The sequence below is a fragment of the Octopus bimaculoides genome, chromosome 23, assembly GCF_001194135.2.
Source record: "Octopus bimaculoides isolate UCB-OBI-ISO-001 chromosome 23, ASM119413v2, whole genome shotgun sequence".
Classification (NCBI taxonomy): domain Eukaryota; kingdom Metazoa; phylum Mollusca; class Cephalopoda; order Octopoda; family Octopodidae; genus Octopus; species Octopus bimaculoides.
The window spans coordinates 21623261-21631573 of NC_069003.1; the positions used below are offsets into that span (position 1 = coordinate 21623261).

The 8313-nt window shown below is 36.3% G+C and overlaps 1 protein-coding gene across 1 annotated transcript in view; it reads right to left on the reverse strand.

Moving 5' to 3' along the window:
• Nucleotides 1-8272, reverse strand: part of LOC106867812 (FERM, ARHGEF and pleckstrin domain-containing protein 1) — a 303490-nt gene extending 295218 nt beyond the window's left edge. The window contains exon 1 of the mRNA XM_052976041.1: nucleotides 7576-8272. The gene's annotated coding sequence lies outside the window, so the exon portion shown is untranslated. The remainder of the gene's footprint in view (nucleotides 1-7575) is intronic.
• Nucleotides 8273-8313: the final 41 nt, after the last annotated feature.

Below are 8313 nucleotides of genomic sequence, written 5' to 3' on the forward strand. Positions count from 1 at the left end.
ATATATATATATATATAAAGGTATGTGTATACACATACACATATATACACAGATTGTCTAGTAATAATAGCATGAGGCACAGCGGTGGAGGTGAGCTAACTAATGGAGAGTGACTAAGACAGCACTGATGAATGTGGGTGTAAGGGAGGGGTGGAGGTGTTAAGAAATCGATGGTAGCTGGGGGTGGAGAATGATAAGGAGGGAAGGGAAGCTAGAAGAACAATATAATGTGCGTGGGGTGGCGGTGACGAGTTCCTTATATATGTACACACACACATATTTATATACAAGCATATTTGAACATTTTTCGGGCTGTTTCTCATTCATATTTGAACAAGCATGAATATATATATATATATATACACACACATATATACATACACACAGATACACACAAACATATATGTATACATACACATACGTGTGCGTCTGTGTGTCCGATGATGGCTTAGCTGGCTGATATTTCGAAGTTACTGTCAGCTATATTCTTGTTTAAGAATAAATTTGCACTCAACACAAGTATAGAATAACCGATGAGATTAATATAAAAATGTTTATTTTTATTTTTATTATAACTGAACATAAAAACAAACATTAATGTGTGTGTGTGTGTACCATATATGTGCTTATTGAAGATGCAGAGATGTAAATTATGTTTATATTTAACGTTACATTTACCTAGATACACATACATTGCTTAAAACAAACTACAAATTCGGCAAATTGATTATGAAGGTGTATGTGTATATATATATTACGGGTGGATAAGAAAATGTGCATGAGAGCGTATATGCATATGTGTGTTTGACGACGTGCAAATGAGGAAGTTATGTGTAAGTGTACGGGTATGTATGTGTAAATGTACGGGTATGTATGTACATGCGGGTATGAACTTGGGTGTCCGAGTACAACTGCATGTGTAAGCATTTGTGTGTGTGCGTATTTATTCATATATATATATGTGTGTGTGTGTGTGTGTGTGTGTGTGTGTGTGCGTATGTGTGTGCGTATGTGTGTGAATATGTAAATATAGATTAATGTGTATGTTAATGCTATCTTCATAGCAAAAACTGCGTGAAATTCGAGAAAATCTGATTAAGTCTTACAAATTGGAGGTGTGTATATACACACACACACATATATGTGTGTGGGTATCTAATTGAGTGTGTCTACATGTGTGAGTAAATGTTAGTTGTGAATTCGAGTGAGAGATTAGCACAGTTATGTAAATATATCCTTTAATATACATACAGATTACTTCTTTGGATGTAATGATACATTTTATCTATATATACATCATACACACCCAACTATATTTACATACTTATACATACACGTATGTTATATATATATATATATATATATATATATATATATATATAGAGAGAGAGAGAGAGAGAGAGAGAGAGAGAGAGAGAGAGCTATTGATAAGGCAAACAAGACCACATTTAAAAATATATAAACGTAAATATGAACAGTAGATGTATATACGTAGCAAAACCCTCTTACAAACATTTAGCCACCCCCTCTCTCCCTATATATATATATATATATATACGCATACATTTTATATTGAAAAATTATTCCCCTCCACTCCTTCAAATGTTTGGATGAGCTATGTATATGATACATATATTAACGATTATATGTGTGAATGTATAAATGTGAGTGTGTGTGCGTGTGTATATATATATGTGTGTGTGTGTGTATACACATATACAAAAACCTTCTGTTGCTCACAAAGGCTCGAATAAGCCTCTCTTAGATTTGAGGAGAAATCGTTTTATTATTATTGTTGGTGCGGCATTTTAGCAGAATGATTAGAGCGTCGGAAAAAAATGAATGTCTTGTGATATATATTCCTGCTCTTGATGTTTCGAGTTCAAATACCGCCGAAGTCGCCTTTGCCTTTCATTCTGGGGCCGATGATATCAACTAACCTATTCGTCCAAAATTGCTGGCCTCGAACTTAAATTAGAAAGTTGTTCGATTACATTACACATACATACATTCATACATACACACACACAGAAAATGGCATGTGTATATACATAGACACATGTACACACACACACTTCTCACTAACACTGTTGCCAAAACACAATTGTATGTATGTAGATATAGCATGTGTATATATGCGTTCGAGCATGTGTGTGTGTGCGCGCGTATAAAACGTAAAGCCCGAAGCAAAATTTTTCAACAGTTACAATCACATATTTCATTCCCGTTGAACAAAAAATCTTAGAATAAAAAGGAAAAAAAGCAAGAAATAAACAGTAATAAAGAAACTAAATATCTCTGGTTTCCTGCTTGTCATAACATACAATTGTTAACCATTAACCATCTACACAACCATCATCATTGCCACCAACAACATCAACATAACTCGTTGTCTTTAACAAACCAACGTGAGAGCCTCTAATACAGTTGCACAACAGGATCACAACAGCGGCAGTTACAGATCCCTTAAACTATCTCCTCCTAGTTCTACCCCCCTCACTTCACCTATTCTACATCTTTTAGAATGTTGGAGGGAGTAGGAGGTGGAACTTGGAGGTTTTCTGTAATTTTTGTTAAGGTTTCAGGCCACAACAACTTAGAAACGACGAAGGGTACCGCTTATGAGATCAATAGGTTAAGATATAGCAGCCACATCCAAAAGTTAAAAAGAAAATCTTTATATCACATCACATTCCTACAAAGAATATATATTTTTCATTCTTTGTAGGCTGAAGCAATATATATTTGCTACAGCCAGAGGCTGTGTGACCATGCTGGAGCACCGCCATTGGTATGATATCATTATTATTATTAAGGCAGCAAGCTGGCAGAATGGTTAGCAAGGTTAGGAAAATGCTTAATGGCATTCCATCCGTCTTTATGCTCTGAGTTCAAATTTCGTCAAAGCCGAATCTGCCTTTCATTCTTATGTGGTCGATGAATTAAGTACCAAGTGCTGGAGTCGATATAATCGACAAGCTTCCACCCCTAAATTTCAAGCCTTGTGTCTTTAGTAGAAAGGTTTATTATTATTATGAAGACGAAGAGCAGGCAGAATCGTTTGCACGTTAGAAAAATGCTTAGCGGCATTTCGTCCATCTTTACGTTGAGTTCAAATCCCGCCGACTTTGGCTTTCGTCCTTTTGGGGTCGGTAAAATAAGTAACAGTTAAGTACCGAGGTCGGTAAAATAAGTACCAGTTGAGTACCGAGGTCGATAAAATAAGTACCAGTTGAGTACCGAGGTCGATATAATCGACTTACTCACTCCCCTGTAGGCCTTGTGATAAAATTTGAAATTACTGTTATTATTAAGGCGGTGAGCTGGCAGAATCGTTAGCGCGCCGGACGAAATGCTTAGCGATATTTCGCCCGTCGCTACACTCTGAGTTCAAATTCCGCTGAGGTCGACTTTGCCTTTCATCCTTTCGGGGTCGATAAATTAAATACCAGTTGAGTACTGGGATCAATATAATCGACTTAACCTCTCCCCCAAAATGTCAGGCCTTGTGCCTTTAGTATAAAGATTATTATGAAGGCGGCGAGAGTCGTTAGCATGTCGGACAAAATGTTTAGCGTATTTTTTTCTGGCTTCGCGTTCTGAGTTCAAATTCCGCCGTGGTCGACTCTGTCTTTCAACTTTCCGGGGTCGATGTAACCTTCTGTCCCTAAAATTGCTGACTTTGTGTCAGAATTTGAATCCCACCCCCTCCACCCACACGTGTGTGATCAATCAGAATTGATCTAGGAGATAAACAGACAAAAAACACTACCGCTAAGAAAGCCTCTTACATGGTCACTCTCGATCTGCAAGAGGCATCACATAATACCATCATTGTAAGAAGAAGAAAAATGCAAAGTGACACATTAAGCTAGCGAATCGGAAATGTGTGCTTGAACAAAGACAGGATGGTCACCGCATGATCAGGGATGAGACCAGGGACTTAACGACTGAATACTTCTTTTAAATCGTTACCTCGATAATAGCTGCTCCCGGAAGGGATGAGTATTACAAACAGATCAAGACCCTGCATGAATGCCACTAATCCTAACCATATTCCATCGGGGGAGGAGGGGGTCAGCTTTACTTTTCGCTCTTCCGGGATGACAAAACTGAGAACCAATCAAGAGCTGGGGTAGGGAGATCGTTGTCTCGATTAAATACACCATTCAACATCTGTGACAGGCTTTCAGTTAAAAAAAAAAGCGGCGAACTGGCGGAATTGTTAAGAGTGTCAGACGAAATACCCAACGGTATTTCTTCCGATTCTTCACCATTCTGAGTTCAAATTCCTTCTGGGGTTAATACTAAAAAGTACCAGTTAAGTACTGGGATTAATGTAATCGATTAGCTCCTTTCTCCCAAAATACTACGCCTTAAGCTTATAGAAAAAAGAATTATTATTCACATGTATGTAGAGTCATCTCGGCCTATATTATCTGCTGCTTTTTTTTTAACAGTACAACGCGATTAAGACTGCTATTTCTAATAAGTTGAACAACCACATTAGCTCGAAAAGTACCTGTACTATATTACGGTCAACTCCGTCGATAAATAAATAGCTCCTCCCGATTTCCAAGGTCTTGTGCAGTGAGAGAGGGAGAGAGAAAGGTGGGGGAAGAGAAACGGACCAAATTGGAATGAATCAATTCCATGGTGCCATGTTCTTGTCTCCTGTTTGGAAAATTGTTCTCATTCCATATCCTCGGGGATGGGGGAAAGACATGAACGTCTTACATTCTCATTTCACTAATCTACAACGTTGTTGTACTGGAAGACTTATGACTGGTTTATTGGGTAAAACAGTTAAAACATCTCTCGACTTCCAATTTATACAAAATAGAAAGAAAAAGGAGAGAGAGAAGAAGAAGAGGGGGGAGTCTATGATTTTTGCTGATTCTCCCCTACCGAAGCTCTTTAACTGCTACTGTGTGTCTTACACGAACGGACGAAGGAGCCTCTATGTGGTAGCCAGAGGCATTAGAAACAGCAGCAAATGTCTTCCTTACTGTACCGTCTTATAAGAAAAGAAGGGCACATTGAACAATGTAACCATGTGTGTATAGAAAGATAGATAGATAGATAGATATGTATGCATGTATGTATGTATGCGTTCTCTCATACACACCTCTGGATGGATGTTCGCGGGTATATATAAACGTGTGTGTGTATATATGTATGCATGTCTGCATAAATGTGTGCGCGCGCACAGATAGATGTGTGCGTGTGTGTGTATTATATATATATATATATATATATATATATATATATATACATACACATATGTCTGTGGATATATGTGTGTATGTTATTGTTATCAGAGAAACTACGTTAGTGACTCAAAGCCAGAGAGTTTCGTGTGAACGCATTCATCAAACTAGAATCGTTTCTCAGTTATATGAAAATATAAGAACTGTATACTCTATTTCCTGTAATGAGTTCTATTTCTCCCTTTCTACATCCAACTATATATAAAAGGGATAGCCACGGCTGGAATACTTTTCATCTATAACCAGCTTCATCTAAAGAGGACTTGTAGGGAGAGGGGCGAAAAATAACAATTGCTGTGTTAGGGAGACCGAGTGGATGTGAGAAGGGAGGGAGTTCGTAAGGCGTTATAACAAGGAATGTGACAAGTTAATCCAAAGAGGTAGTGTTCGGGAATGCGAGAATATTATGCTTCTCATACAATAGCAACAACAATAATCCCTTCTACTATAGGCACAAGGCCTGAAATTTGGGAGGAGGGGGTAGTAGATTTCATCGATCCCTAATACTCAAATGGTAATAATTTTATCGATTTCGAAAGTATGAAAGGCAAAGTCGATCTCGACAAGATTTGAAAGCAATAATAATAATAATAATGGTTTCAAATCTTGGCACAAGGCCAGCAAGCTCGAGGGGCGGGGGGATTAAGTCGATTACATCGACCCCATTGCTCAGCTGGTGCTAGTTTTATCGACCCCGAAATGAATTTAAGGCAAAGACGAACTCGGCGGAATTTGAAAATTGTGCTCATTGCGGCTTCAAGGCGGGGAGGGAAAGCAGGCTTACATGAAATGAGAACTGTGATGTTGTGAGAGTCATTCATACATGATTATTCATCGAGAAGATTCGGCGGATCACATTGATCAATAAGTATTCGGTTTTTCAATTAAAAACAGTCACATCTTTTCGATAATTTACTCGCTATCTTCTGATTTATCTCTATCTACATCATACACGAGAAAAACTAGAGTATCTCTATGAGGACGATTGGTCTACTAGAAATAGGTAGCAGGTGGATTTTCCTTCAAAATCACACACACATTCTATACTGTTTAAGAAAAGGATTTAAAAAAAAAAAAGAGGCTATCCTTCGATATAACTCACAGTGTTTGAATAAAAGAACGTTCCTTAATCGGGGATTTGCAATTTTGACCGAGCGGCTACAAGAGAAATAATCACACACACACAACGAATATATATATATATATAAACTCACAACGAATAAACACATACATACTACGAATAAATAAACACAACCATTCCATGAAAATATATATACATACCCACACGCGAAAACACAATCACGTTTGTCTACATACATTCCATGTAAACCGCGTACATATATATACTCACGCACACATAGATATATACACAGATGGATATATAACAACACAAATACTACATATATGAGGGTATACACACGTATATTACAACCTATCACGCCCCCACACATAAATATAATATAATTTACAGATATCCACACACTAAATCATCACATTTCTACAACACGTATACTATACATCACACACACACACACACACATCTATAATGCCCTACATAATATATACACACGATAGTTAAAAAAATCACATACACATAACTAAATACATCAGTCATATCGATACATGCTACACATATACACACACACACGAATACTAACACAGAACTAAATATATATTTTAAAAAAGGACTCGCACACACAAACTAAGACAATCTACAGATAAACACTCAATGCATGCTACACGCACCTTCCAAACAAACATATACACACCTATCAACGAAACTACTCTCTTAATTCGCTCTACATACATGCTACAAGCGTTTACGCATATTAATACAAGTTTATTTTTTTTTAAATAACTATAAATTATACACTACACAATATATACACACCATTATCAGATTCAGCTCCAACACACGCACGTGTGTGTGTGTATGTATATATATATATATATATATATATATATATATATATATATATGCAAGCTAAACAAAAGACAAGCGCCAATATTAAATGCATCAAGAACATACTAAACACGTTACATATTATAGATACATCGTATGCTTATAGACACACACACACACATATATATTTACAAATATATACAATAACATACACACACACACACATAATATAAATGTATACATATAAACATATATATATATACATATATATAATACACATACATTATATACATTCATATATGCATATACACACGCAAACATATATCGATAGATAATTAACCACATTCTTATACACACACATATTTATACATAAACAGATATAGATGTATATATATTACATACCTTGTAGAACGGTGAGAGTGGGGAGAGAAAATAAAATATCCGTTTTTAAGGCTTTCACGGTAGCTTGAAGCTAAAATATTTATAAACAACCCTATCCAAGTACCTCGTCCTTCGTTTGGCTGACTTGAAAATTACAGGCGAGACAAGTGCTCTGATGGCCCGACTCTTCTCCTTCCACCAACATACTACTACGTAATGGTGTTTACAAAATCCGGAACGGAATCACGCAACCTGTTTTCGTTACCCTTGACGACAAGTTCACTTGCTCGTACACTGTTTCACAGTATAGAACAAACATGGAATTTCGGGCCCCGTCTTTTGGTTGTTTTTCTTTATTTTTTTTTTAATTTAAAAGTTGTTTAGGAATCGAAGTGGAGAATTTTCGTTCGTTCATTTATTTATTTGGAATAAAGAAAATAGTAATTGAACAGTAACACTGATTTCAGTGAAAATGGGCGCTTTTTCTCTTTCGTTCACTTTCTCATTATAAAATATTCGTTTCGGTTTACTCTTATGCTCCGTTTTCGTTTCGCTTATGATTTTGTTTTCTTCTTCATGTGACTATTATTTCAATTTACGGGGAAAAAAAAGCCTTCACGCAAAAACAGAATTTTAACTGGATTATTTTGATCTTTTTTCTTTTTTTTTTTTGATACATTAATTTTATTTATTTATTTATTTGATTTTTTTCTATTCAGAGCGTTCAGTAATGCAAGAGTTGCTATAAAAATGATTAAC